The sequence below is a fragment of the Schistocerca cancellata genome, chromosome 4, assembly GCF_023864275.1.
Source record: "Schistocerca cancellata isolate TAMUIC-IGC-003103 chromosome 4, iqSchCanc2.1, whole genome shotgun sequence".
In the NCBI taxonomy this organism is placed as follows: domain Eukaryota; kingdom Metazoa; phylum Arthropoda; class Insecta; order Orthoptera; family Acrididae; genus Schistocerca; species Schistocerca cancellata.
This window is the reverse complement of record NC_064629.1, coordinates 489,663,720-489,678,809: the sequence shown is the minus strand read 5'-3', so window position 1 is coordinate 489,678,809 and position 15,090 is coordinate 489,663,720.

Here is a 15,090-nt window from a genome sequence, read left to right as displayed (position 1 = left end):
GGGGTCCCCCAGGCATTCATGCCCTTCGAACTTACATTTAATAGAGATTAGAACATGTAACTTTCAAGCTCGTATTTTACGCTCTGCAACTCTGTGCTATAGACAGTTGTTAACTTTTAATTTTTTTACTTGAAGGAGGGAAATAGTTCGTACTCGCTGCGCTGCTGCACATAGCGACCAAGATGGCTTCATAGTAACCTGGTTTGGCTGCTAGTACCTGTGTGTTTCTTTCACTTTTACTTCAGCCAAAGACTCATATACGTTTTCATCCGTTATCTTCAGTTTCCATCGTCAACGGAAAGAAACATTTCCCACGATTCTTCGCTTTAGCGCTTAAATTTAGCCACTTGCTGTGGAACAAACGATTTCCCTAAGCAGCTGTGCAATAGCTGCAAAACACAATAACATTGAATATGTGTTCTTACTGACGGATACAGTGAATATCGGAGAAGATGTCGGTGCATTGTTGAAATCGTTGCTTTACTGTTTCACACACATTGCGAGGTTTTACACAGTTGCGTTGCATCGCTTTCGTGGCAGGATTTTTAAGGGAACATTACCTAGCTTTGGTGACGTACCGATTTCGATCGGTGACGAAACGCAGCATTCGGCGCGTGCTCCATGGAGCCGCAGCTCGTGTCTGTGCACCGGTGTGTTGCTGCCTCAGTTAGCGGCAGACCTCCGACTGGCGTAGAAGTGGCGGCCTCCACCGGACGGTCTACGAGGGCCATGTCGCGTGTCGCTATTTTGCTTTGCTTTCTCGGTAAGTCTGATTAGTGTAATGCGGCAGCCTCCTCCAAACTCTGTGTCCACCTTTCCAGTAATTCACTATGACAAGCGTAATGGAACTCTGGCGCAGCCGCCCACGTCGACAGAGCGATAACATTATTCGTTCCGTTCCGTTCAGCTACGCCAGTGATGTATTTTTCTATAACTCGTTCATTTTTTTCCCGATCGGCTCTGAAAATAAGTCGTGTACTTCAAACAGACAGAAATTAGGTGTCAGTTTAAATAGCTCTTTTGAATCCGCGCTCTTAGTGCATGTGGCGCTTTAATCGTCTGACTACATACCGAATATTAGTACTGTATATAAATATATTATTTTAGGTTACCTCTAAAACTTAGCATTAATGAACAACTAACATGGTGTATCTCTTAGTCTTTCAGCAAGCCATTTGCATTTGTAATGCTGAAGTAAAGACACTGTTTTCCCATCATAACAATCTGACACCGTTAAAATTTGTGGCACTGTTTCCATGCTATAGTCGTTAACGGAAACTAGCTCTGTTTGTGGGTAAGTGTTTCCACAAACTGCCGAAAGAAGTTAACTATCGAGTTAGTTTCCATTTAGCTGCACGTTAGAGTTTGCGTTAGAGTGAACAATGTGGCTCTGTTCTCGAGATTTCACATTAGTATTCTGACTGAGTGATATTCCTATCAAGATTTATGACCTCGCGGTTTCCGGAGTTCCTGAAGGAAATGTGTAGGATCGTTCTTTAAACAAGTTCCTCTCCCCTGCAACTGAACTGGCACTGTGTCTCAAATGACAAAGAATTCAATGAGAGGTTTAAGTGTAACATTAATTTATTTTGTCACAAGACAGAAGAAAAGTATTCCATGTTTCAGTTTTCAGTATTTTTGTGGAAAATTATGATTGACATGCCTTCTACATCGGCTTTCATTACAAGACTGCATGCTACAGATCCAAGTATAATATGTCCTCAATCGTGCGAATGATTTCAGCAGTAGGTACCAAGTTAGGAAAAGTTGTGTTACCTTTCCTCTATCGGGTGTCTTACATTGTGTACAATATATTTACTCTGGATTAAGTGATACGCCGTGTCAGTATAGATTACGATGAGGACGCAATTAGAGTCTGGGCTGATTACTGATAGAATGTTTGAGTATTTGTGAACTTCACAATCTTCACAATGTGTACGATAATAAGTACGCCCGCTTCGTCAACAATATTTATAAGTTAACAACATCGGCAGATGCTGTTTTTTAATACAACGCAGAGACAGCAAACGGGTACCGATAGTAAAGCTAAATACATATTTTCTTTTCGTTGCAGAACTTGCGCTGGTATATCATTGCGCTTTTGGAGCCAATGAGAAGTTACCTCCTAGTAATCCGCTAGAGAAGCGCACTGATGATCATCAAGAGTGAGTAGTCAGTTTTCTTTTATTACTATTACTTTACTAAAGAGATAAATATAAAGTATTTACTCCTAATGTCATTTCTAACCCTATGACACGTAACATTTGTGTAACAACTTAGAGAATGTTTTAGTTATTCGTGGACAAATTGCAACGTATTATTGGCCTATCTAGTTATGTCAGTAGAGATCCAAAATTGGTACACTTATGTAGAAAAGAGTCAGTTACTGAGTGCGATTGTTATTGATTCATTATCACAGTCACATGATGTGGAATACAGTATACGAATTCAGTTGTTATATTAATGTAGTAACTGAACTTAACAATATTATTGCGATCTGTGTTTCAAAAGGAATACATAATATTCTGCATGCCACGTAATGGAGTGTGGCGGAGGGTACTTTCGGTACCATTAACTGATCACACGTACCTTGTTACACTCGCCAAGGGCACTTGAGAAGAGTGATTGTCGGTAGCTTCTGTACTGATTTAAATTTCTCGAATTCTCTCGTCGTGAATAGGCTATGGACAAGCTCGTAATTATTTTACTGGTTTTATTTTTAAAGTCTTGGCACATCTTGCGGGTTTTTGTGCTTCTTCGTTGTGTAGCGTCTCTTTACCTGTAAGTTAACTGGCCAGTAGTACAGATGGTGAATTTGACATATGTGACTTGTCTACACGAGATGTTTTCCCCATTTCCTTCACGCAGCGGGACTACGTGTTGTGACAAGCGGATATCAGTTGGAAAGAACTGCCAATAAACCACTCCTAACAGCATTTAATTACAATAACGCAACTGAATTCGTACCGTGTATTGCATCATGCGCACTGTTATAATAAACCGATGCAGGTTATTATTTTGTTTTTGGGGTCAGGATTAAGGCAATAGCGCGTATGCTTCTATAAATGGAATAAGACATGCTGAAATCGCTTAACAAAGTTATATCACCTGTATTACAGGTATTTCGTTAACAATACATTTCTATATATTTTGCATTTTGGGTTAGTATATTTGAGCTGTTGCTTCATCTCAGCTGTGATGATACTTAATGCATCATTCTGGTATGTCAGAGACTTCTACTGGATTAAAGAGCTTCATGAAGACTTTCAGCCGAAAAATGAGAAATTTAAGGATGGCCTTAGACCTCACATTTAAAAAAACCACTTGCTCCTAAATGTTGCTGTGTCTCCACATACGTGGCATAAGCATTTGAATGAATTAATGTAGTGAGAACGATTCCCGGTCTGGATCCTTAGTTTGACCTGTTTCTGTGGAATTAGTTTCCATGTATTTCAATTCATTGGATATGGGTGTAGGACTGATGTCGAATTATCGGCAGGAAGAGTGTGACACATAGTATTCTTGATTTCTTATGACGACGTGATGTTCAGAGTTTGATTAATTCCTGAGAAAATATATCTTACTCGTTGGAGTATTCACGATGTTGCTTTTTGTATTAGTTCTTCTGCTTTATTTGTGTAATATGCAAAATGACAAACAATGTAAGTTTCACGTAATTCCACCGTCTCTAAGAATTTCTGTGTAGATTCCGCAGATACTTTTTTACTGATTATTTTGTAGAGCAGTTGCAAAAAATCAGTCCACAAGTTGGCGCACACTCATCGGACTTCCAAATTACCCATTCTTTCACAAATCGAAGGAATCGATAACATAGACATATTGCTATTCTTAGCTCCATATTTAATATGCGATATGATAACCAATACGGTTGGCATTCGTGCCACTAGATCACCATATCTTTAATATTTTGCTATAACTGGGGAAAAGTGACAGTAGTGATACATTAAACCTTAGGATAGAGTCCGAAGTATTTTACTTTCTTCCAGGAGGTCTTAAAACTAATTTCAAAGTATAAATTGTGTTTCTTAGTCAATAAGTGCGTCAAATAAATTTTGTCATTTTTAAAAACTAGGAAGTTAAAATTTCTTAACGGAATGTCTTCACGTATTCCAACATCTTTCGTCTCCGCGATTCAGACGTAGACTTACGTTCGTTTCAGATTAAATCTATATTTGGTCCTCTTGATTTATATGTTAGTCTCAGACTTGAATCTGAACATTTCTATTTGCTGTTAACCGAGTACTGGAAGGACGTTTCAGGTGATCAAGTTTGCAATATGACGAAATTATGGTCTGTTGGTTGACCTCTGGTTTCTTACATGAGAAATACCAAATTCATACTTTTTTCTGCTCTAAGGTCGTTTCATGAATGCCATACGTCTACTGCGTAGTAGACATTTACCCAGTTCAAAAACGAACTGCGAAAATGCCATGTGTTGGAGGCGAAAGTTCTCCAAAGATACCATGTCCTACCAGTGGCATTAAGTACTGCACTGTAAGTTTAAATGCACGGAATCCACATCTATTATATTTTGGCAAGCGTTTTGTATTTTCTATTAAACAAGTCAAACTGTTGAAGTTTCTACGCATTTTTATGGTGAATAATATGTTGTTGTTGTTATGGTCTTCAGTCCAGAGACTGGTTTGACGCAGCTCTCAATGCTACTCTATCCTGTGCACGCTTCTTCATCTCCCAGTACCTACTGTACGCTACATCCTTCTGAATCTGTTTAGGGTATTCATCTCTTGATCTCCCTCTACGATTTTTACACTCCATGCTGCCCTCCAATACTAAATGGATGATCCCTTGCTGCCTCAGAATATGTGCTACCAAGCGATCCCTTCCTCTAGTCAAGTTGTGGCACAAATTTCTCTTCTCCCCAATTCTATTCAATACTTCCTCTTTAGTTATGTGATCTACCCATCTCATCTTCAGCACTCACCTTTAGCACCACATTTCGAAAGCTTCTATTCCCTTCTTGTCCAAACTATTTATCGTCCACGTTTCACTTCCATACATGGCCACACCCCATACAAATACTTTCAGAAACGACTTCCTGACACTTAAACCTATACTTGATTTTAACAAATTTCTCTTCTTCAGAAACGCATTTCTTGCCATTGCCAGTCTACATTTTATATCCTCTCTACTTCGACCATCATCAGTTATTTTGCTACCCAAGTAGCAAAACTCATGTACTTCTTTAAGCGTCTCATTTCCTAATCTAATTCCCGCAGCATCACTCCATTTAATTCGACTACATTCAATTATCCTCGTTTTGCTTTTGTTGATGTTCATCTTATATCCTCCTTTCAAGACAATGTCTTGAGCTGCTCTTCCAGATCCTTTGCTGTCTCTGACCGAATTACAATGTCATCGGCGACCTTCAAAGTAGGGTTGCCTTTCCTTAATCTACTTTCTAAGATTAGTCTTAGGGTCAGTATTGCCTCACGTGTTCCAACATTTCTACGGAATCCTACCTGATCTTCCCCGAGGTCGGCTTCCACTAGTTTTTCCATTCGTTTGTAAAGAATTCGGGTTAGTATTTTGCAGCCGTGCCTTATTAAACTGATAGTTCGGTAATTATCTCATCTGTCAACACCTGCTTTCTTTGGGATTGGAATTATACAGGGTGTTACAAAAAGGTACGGCCAAACTCTCAGGAAACATTCCTCACACACAAATAAAGAAAAGATGTAATGTGGACATGTGTCCGGAAACGCTTAATTTCCATGTTATTCACCGCCATACTCTAAGTAGAGTATACGGGATACTCTACTTGTGATGGTAGAACATGTGCCTTTACAAGTACGACACAACATGTGGTTCATGCACGATGGAGCTCCTGCACATTTCAGTCGAAGTGTTAGTACGCTTTTCAACAACAGATTCGGTGACCGATGGATTGGTAGAGGCGGACCAATTCCATGGCCTCCACGCTCTCCTGACCTCAACCCTCTTGACTTTCATTTATGGGGGCATTTGAAAGCTCTTGTCTACGCAACCCCGGTACCCAATGTAGAGACTCTACGTGATCGTATTGTGGACGGCTGTGATACACTACGCCATTCTCCAGGGCTGCATCAGGGCATCAGGGATTCCTTGCGACGGAGGGTGGATGCATGTATCCTCGCTAACGGAGGACGTTTTGAACATTTCCTGTAACAAAGTGTTTGAAGTCACGCTGGTACATTCTGTTGCTGTGTGTTTCCATTCCATGATTAATGTGATTTGAAGAGAAGTAATAAAATGAGCTCTAGCATGGAAAGTAAGCGTTTCCGGACACATGTCCACATAACATATTTTCTTTCTTTGTGTGTGAGGAATGTTTCCTGAAAGTTTGGCCGTACCTTTTAGTAACACCCTGTATAGTCTTCTTGAAGTCTAAGCGTATTTCGCCTAACTCATACATCTTGCTCACCAGATGGTAGAGTTTTGTCAGGACTGGCTCTCCCGAGGCTGTCAGTTGTTGCAATGGAATGTTGTCTACGCCCGTGGTCTTGTTTCGACTTAGGTCTTCCAGTGCTCTGTCAAACTCTTCACGCAGTATCATATCTCTCAATTCATCTTCGTCGACATCCTCCTCCATTTCCATAATATTGTCCTCAAGAACATCGCCTTTGTATAGACCCTCAATAGACTCATTCAACCTTTCTGGTTTCTCTTGTTTGCTTGAACTGAGTTCCCATCTGAGCTCTTGATATTCATACAAGTGGTTCTCTTTTCTCCAAAGGTCTCTTTAATTTTCCTGTAGGCAGTATATATCTTACGCCTAGTGATATACGTCTCTACATCATTACTTTTGTCCTCTAGCCATCCATGCTTAGCCAATTTGCACTTCCTGTCGATCTCATTTTTGAGGCGTTTGTGTTCCTTTTTGCCTGCTTCATTTACTGCATTTTTATATTTTCTCCTTTCATCAGTTAAATTAAATATTTCTTCTGTTACTCAACAATCTCTACTGGCCCTCGTCTTCTTACCTACTTGATCCTCTGCTGGCTTCTCTATTTCATCTCTCAAAGCTACGCATTTTTCTTCTTCTGTATTTCTTTCACGCATTCTTGTCAATCGTTCCATAATGCTCTCCCTCAAACTCTCTACAACCTCTGTTTCTGTCAGATTATCCAGGTCCCATTTCCTTAAATTTCCACGTTTGGCAGTTTCTTCAGTTTTAATCTACAGTTCATAACCAATAGATTATGGTCACAGTCCTCATCTGCCCCTGGAAATGTCTTACAATTTAAAACCTGGTTCCTAAATCTCTGTTTTACCATTACATAATCTGAAACCTTCCAGCATCTCCAGGTTTCTTCCATGTATACAGCCTTTTCATGATTCTCGAAGCAAGTGTTAGCTATGATTAAGTTATGCTCTGTGCCAAATTCCACCAGGTGGCTTTCTCTTTCATTCCTTACCCTCGCTCCATATTCACCCACTACGTTTCTTTCTCTTCTTTTACCTACTATCGAATTCCAGTCAGCCATGTCTATTAAATTTTCGTTACCCTTCACTATCGAAATAACTTATTCTATCTCTTCATACATTCCATCATTCTCTTCGTTATCTGGCATATAAACTTGTACTACTGTGGTAGGCGTGGGCTTCGTATCTATCTTGGCCACAATAATGCGTTCACTATGTTGTTTGTAGTAGCGGACCCTCATTCCTATTATTTATTCGTTATTAAACCTACTCCTGCATTACCCGTATTTGATATTGTATTTATAACTTGTATTCACCTGACCAGATGTCTTGTTCCTCCTGTCACCGAAATTCACTAATTCCCACTATATCCAACTTTAACCTATCCATTTACCTTTTTAAATTTTCTAACCTGCCTGCCCGATTTAGGGATCTGACATTCCACGCTCCGAACCGTAGAACGCCAATTTTCTTTCGCCTGATAACAACGTCCTCCTGAGTAGTCCCCTCCCGGAGATCCAAATGGGGACTATTTTACCTCCGGAATATTTTACCCAAGGGGACGCCATCATCATTTTACCATACAGTAACGCTGTATGCACTCGGGATAAATTAAGGCTGTAGTTCCCCTTGCTTTCAGCCGTTCTTAGTACCAGCACAGCAAGGCCGTTTTGGTTAGTGTTGTAAGGCCAGGTCAGTCAATCAACCGGACTGTTGCCCCTGTAACTACTGAAAAGGCTGCTGCCCCTCTTCAGGAACCACACGTTTGTCTGGCCTCTCCACAGATACCCCTCCGTTGTGGTTGCACCTGCGGTACGGATGTATGTATCGCTGAGGCACGCAAGCCTCCCCACCAACGGCAAGGTCCACGGTTTATTGTAATATATAATTTCAGAATTAAAGGGGGATATGTGCAAAACTGATCAAAAACTTTGAAACTTTCTTTTGCCACTATATAGTTCTGTAGCATGTTTGAAATTTTGTCTGCAGTTTTCAGAGTTTAATTTGTGCAACAAGTGATTCATAATTCAACTTGTTTCGATCTGCGTAGCGCCACGTCCCCGTTACTACACGATTCTGTCCTTGGTTGCGATATTTTATATGTTCTGCCATCAGAGAAGATACACTACTGGCCATTAAAACTGCTACACCAAGAAGAAGTGCAAATGATAAACGGGTATCCATTGTACAAATGTATTATACTAGAACTGACATGTGATTCCATTTTCACGCCATTTGGGTGCATAGATTCTGAGAAATCAGTACCCAGAGCAACCACTTCTGGCCTTAATAACGGCCTTGATACGCCTGGGCATTAAGTTAAACAGAGCTTGAATGGCGTATAAAGGTAGAGCTGCCCATGGAGCTTCAACACGATACCACAGTTGATCCAGAGTAGGGACTGGCGCAATGTGACGAGCCAGCTGCTCAGCCATCATTGACCAGACGGTTTCAATTGGTGTGAGATGTGGAAAATTTGCTGGCCAGGGCAGCAGTCGAACATTTTCTGTATCCAGAAAGGCTCGTACCGGATCTGCGACATGCGGTCGTGCATTATCCTGCTGAAATGTAGGGTTTCGCAGGGATCGAATGAAGGATAGAGCCACGGGTCGAAACACATCTGAAATGTAACGTCCACTGTTCAAAGTGCTGTCAATGCGAACAAGAGGTGACCGTGACGTGTAACCAATGGCACCCCGTACCATCACGCCGGGTGATACGCCAGTATTGCGACGACGAATACACGCTTCCAATGTGCGTTCACCGCGATGTCGCCAAACACGGATGCGACCATCATGATGCTGTCAGCAGAACCTGGATTCATCCGAAAAAATGACGTTTTGCCATTCGTGCACCCAGGCTCGTAGTTAAGTACACCATCGCAGGCGCTCCTCTCTGAGATGCAGCGTCAAGTGTAACCGCAGCCATGGTCTCCGTGATGATAGTCCATGCTGCTGCAAATGTTGTCGAGCTGTTCGTGCAGATAGTTGTTGTCTTGCAAAGGTCCACATCTGTTGACTCAGGGATCGAGACGTGGCTGCACGATCCGTTACAACCATGCGGATAAGATGCCTGTCATCTCGACTGCTAGTGATACGAGGCCGTTGGGATCCAGCACGGCGTTCTGTATTACCCTCCTAAACCCACCGATTCCATATTCTGCTAACAGTCATTGGATCTCGACCAATGCGATCAGCAATGTAGCGATACGATAAACCGCAATCGCTATGGGCTACAATCCGACCTTTATCAAAGTCGGAAACGTGATGGTACGCATTTCTCCTCCTTACAGGAGTTATCCCAACAACGTTTCACCAGGCAAAGCCGATCAACTGCTGTTTGTGTGTGAGAAATCGGCTGGAAACTTTCCTCATGTCAGCACGTTGTAAGTGTCGCCACCGGCGTCAACCTTTTGTGAATGCTCTGAAAAGCTAATCATTTGCATATCACAGCATCTTCTTCCTGTAGGTTAAATTTCGCGTCTGTAGCACGTCATCTTCGTGGTGTAGCAATTTTAATGGTCAGTAGTGTACCTGTATAGAAAAAAAGGCTGTGAGCCAATTTACGATGTGATTAATTACGATTTATTAAGGAAATGCACACATGGTGCAAAACAACTCCCAAACGAAATCTTTAATAAGCTCATTTGGAACACACGCCCAGAGACAACATACTATTGTGAAAATTTCTTCATAGGATGCTTGTCAGGTAAACGCTAGATGGCAACAGTGTAAGAATTAGGAACCTCATTAAACTCGGATTTGATGGAATTTGTCTCACTGAAAACCTAATGAAGATACTGACGGTGTCCTGCTCGCTCTGAAATGTCAGTGGGGGATTTTGCCAAAATGGCACACCAGAAGGACAAGACTAAATAAAAAGAACTACATGAAGACTTTAAAAAAAATGAAAAGACTAAAAACACCAAAAGTGTGGTTATTGCCAAATTTAAGGTTCTTGTTTCTGGCACAAATGCTAATAACATCATTTTTCTACATTTCCCTTATGTTCCATTTATCAAAGTATGAGAAACATTTTCTTCTGAATCACTGTAGATAATATGGTGAAATTTGGTACATACTGTATGCATACAATAGTACGACTTCATATGGTACAAAATTTTTCAAAGTGAATTACAGCCAAATTTATTTAAATTCATTTGAAATAAATATTTCTAACTATCACACACATAATTTTAAGAAATGATTACGAGAGTCCTGTGACTGATGTTTAAAACAGTTACACAGAGCTATTTATTTAATTACTAAGAGTAACCTTGAAAGTGATAAGTAAAGCAACCTTCGAGAAAATTTTCCTCGTGTGATAATATGTGTTCTTAAAGTATCCATCAAAGAGCTGGCCAAACTATTTGACAAAACAACTGATAAGGAAATCCAGATTATAGGCAGTAAGATAATGACAACATGTGAAATTCTTGGTTACGTTGTCTCTCAAACAGTAAAAGCTACATTATTTTATATGAACCCGTGTATATCCACATACGTCTTCCCTTAAACAACTTCGTGTACTTCTATCGTAAAGTTTACAAAAGTGGTAGGTTAGTAACTTTCAATTCATATGTAAATAAAAACCTCAGACAAGTGCGCCCAAAATAAGGCACATAATAAAGTTAGACGGAAATACAGTATGGCATGTATGTAGCGTTGGTGGGACGATCAAATTTTACCCATTAGCGAAATATGCGCTGCAAATAACATTTGTTACAGCTATCTGTCGTACCGATTGATTCTATCAATTTTTTCCCGTATGCTTTCTGCCAGGGACGCTTGCCCCGCAGTATTGTGGAAGAGCTCAGAGGATATTTATTCTTTTGGAGTGGACTACTGGCCTGTTTACGATGCATGTCGGTCCACGAAGCAGGCTCGGAAACTGCAATCTGTATGCGAAATTTAGTGAAGCGAACTCGAATCCTGGCCATGCACGTAACTTTCATTCAGCACTAAAACTCTTGTAGCTGATCTGGTAAATGAATTATACCAATATAGTGCTGACTTATTACTAAGGGGATAATCACTGTCGTTGGCAGCCAGAAGGTAGTCAGCTAGGAGCCCTCCTACCTGCTCGTGTTCACTGCTTTATGATTTCGAACGCTCTTCTTCTTCTGCGATTTGCATTGTTTTATCCATTGTTACTGTCAGAAACACATATATCCTGACACTCAATAGCAGCTGCGAGAGAGAGAGGAAGGGAGGTAGAGAGAGAGAAAGAGACAGAGACACAGAGAGAACCACCTGTAGCTCGCTTTCCGGGCATAAAATCTGTCAGCATTCTTCTTCGTTGGAAAGGCATATAATCTACATTTCTTAGCGTCCACAGGATCCAGGATCTTGTATATCGACAACTGTTGGTGCGGATCTGCACCACAGTGTGATAACGGTTTGTCACGGTTTGTATTATTGGGGAATCTGTAGGATATACTCATGCATGTATCATAAGCCAAGCACTATTGGCGAACGATGCAACACAACAAATGATATCCTGTCTATGACTACCCTATTAAATATCAAGTGATCAGGCAGCCAGCTGGACAGAAATGTCAAATTACACTACCTTCTAAAATCATTAACAACCTCCCTCCCCCTGAATAAAATCAGCTGGGAGAACGATAGGAAACTGCCGAAACACTGCCGGCCAATGACTGATTAAATTATTTATTTTCACGTATGTCATACTCATTATATTTATATATTGTGTGAACAAGATCTTCCCCGAAAGTATTTCAGAGTTCGTAGTATGGACCAAAACAAGAAAAAGGTTAAGTATGCACGGGTTATAAAATGCGTACCTTAAGAGCAATGAGCACCTGTTCAACTTCGACATTTTGAAGTATGTCTCTTTTACAAAAATAGATGGTATTATCTCTTGAGGTGTTCATCTTAGAGCCCATGTTAACGGGATTTTATATTCTTGTTTTTGTCACTAGAACTTTCTCTCAAAATATGGAAAGGCATGGACGTGCAATAGAAGGGATGTAATTCCCAATATCGAAGACTAACAAGTTATCATTGTTCTTAAGGTACGCGCTGTCCGCTGTGGCAGAGCGGTTCTAGACGCTTCAGTCCGGAACCACGGTGCTGCTACGGTCGCAGGTTCGAATCCTGCCTCTGGCATGGATGTGTGTGATTTCCTTAGGTTAGTTACGTTTAAATAGTTGTAGGTCTAGGGGACTGATGACCTCAGATGTTAAGTCCCATAGTGCTCAGAGCCATATGAACCATTTTTTTTCTTAAGGTACGCATTTTACTGCACATGTCTACTAGACATTGTTTTCTCTATTTGGTCAATCCAATTATGTTTCTCCCTGTATACCAATACTACTACGGAAAGCCAAGTTGTCTTTAACGTCGTTATCAAAAATCTCGAAGATTTATTGACTGATTTAGTTCACATATTTACAAGATGCTCTAATAAACTTTCAGACAGACATCAGGTACACATATTTTTCAAATATATTCTTTTAATTTGTGTCAAAATTTTGTAGAATAACGCAAAGCATAATGGCTCACTTGAGCATTTTTTCTGATCTTACAAGATTCTTCCATTTTTCCTCCATGGAGACACCATTAACCCTGCAGGGCTGTCCATAGGTCCGGCGAGTACGAGGTGGTAGAGATCTCTTCTGAACACTACGTTCCAAGGCTTCCCAGATATGGTCAATAACGTTCATGTCTCAGGCGTTCGATGGGCAGCGGAAGTGTTTAAACTCAGAGGAATGTTCCTGGAGCCAGTCTCTAGGAATTCTAGACGTGTGGGATGTCGCATTGTCCTTCTGGAATTGCCCACGTTCCTCGGAATGCACAATGGACATTGATGGATGTCGGTTATCAGACAGGATGCTTACGTACGTGTCATCTGTCAGAGTCGTATCTAATCGCATCAGGGGGCTCCTATCGATCCAGCTACATACGCTCCGCACCATTACAGAGCCTCCACGAACTTGAACAGTCCTCTGCTGACATGCAGGGTCCCTGGATTCATGAGGTTGTCACCATACCCGTACATGTCCATCCCCCTGATACAATTTGAAACGAGACTCGACCGTCCAGGCAACATGTCTACAGTTATCAACAGTCTAATGTCGGTGTTGTCGGACTTAGGCGACGTGAAAAGCTTTGTGTCGTGCAGTCATCAAGGGTACACGAGTAGGCCTTCGGCTCCTAAAGCCCATTTCGTTAATTTTCCGTTCAATGGTTAGCACGCTGACACTTTTTGATGGTTCAGCACTGATATCTGCAGCAATTTGCGGAAGGGTTGCACTTCTATAACGATGAACGATTCTCTTCAGTCGTCGTTGGTCCCGTTTTTGCAGGATCTTTTACCAGCAGCAGCGATGTCGTAGCTTTGATGTTTTACTGGATTCCTGATATTCGCGGGTACACTCGTGAAATGGTCGTACCGGAAAGTTCCCACTTCATTGCTATCTCGGAGAAGCTGTGTTCCAATGCTCGTGCACCGACTGTAACATCCCGTCCAAACTCACTTAAAACTTGATAACCTGCCATTGAAGCAGCAGTAACCCATCTAACAACTCAGCCAGACACTTGCTCTCTTACATAGGAACTGCCGATCGGAGCGCCGTGTTTTGCCTATTTACGTTGCTTCGTTATCCGAGAGTATGACCTGGTCGTCTGCTAAAGCTCGGTTTGAGATTTCTATCTCGTCCCGGGACCGTCCTTGGATTTTCAGCTATTTTCCCATTCTCACAGTGCTTTGTCCAGGACTAGGATGAACATCAGTGGAGCTAGTCCGGCCCCTTTGCGTACTCCACTATTGATCATGAAGGGGTCAGAGATTTCACCTATGAATTTAACTTTCAATGTTGTGTCAGGTAGCGTCTGTCTGATCCGTCGCAGGGCTTTTGGGTCAAGTCCTTGTTCTTGTTGATGTTGATCAACGATTGTCAGTCAACGTAATTTTATGCCTTCTTCAAATCTATGAAAGTGAAGATGATTGCAGTATTCCTGATAATGTTTTTCATGTTGAACATATATTCTGTCCAGATCGACCAGGGTGGAAGCCTGCCTGGCTTTCACAATTTTTGTATTCTGATTGTTGTGTTCTCTGGAGTAAGCACGCTCAGAAAATTTGGTAGATGACTTATAGCAGGGAGATCCCTCTGTAATTCTTCATATACGTCATATCTCCTTTCTTGAGCAGCGGGTAGATGTGTGCACATTTTCAGTCGACAAAAAGATTTTCTTGTTTGTCTGTTGGTTGAGATTATTTGTGTAGATTTCTGTAATGACTTTGGTCCAAGGTATTTTCCCATATGACACTTTGTTTTCTTTACCGCTACTGCTTTATGATGGGTTCTGTTATCCTTTCCGTGTCAGCCTTCTCTCTGTGTCTTCTTTTCTAGCGGAATTTCTTCCCTGCAATTCTGTTTTTTATTCGAATTAGATTGTAGCCTGAATTCACATTCGCACCCCTGTGTACTTGAATGCGACGAATCTCTTTCTGGATGTGTGTACGATATCACTACATGGTGCATTTGGAACTCTCCCATCTGCTGAATGGGTGGTCATCATGTTTTCTGGTTTCGTGGGAATTTCCTGAGGTGTGTTGACGTATTCTTAATATTGTTCTGCTGGCATAGTTCGATGACTGTCAAGCCATTTTAGTTTG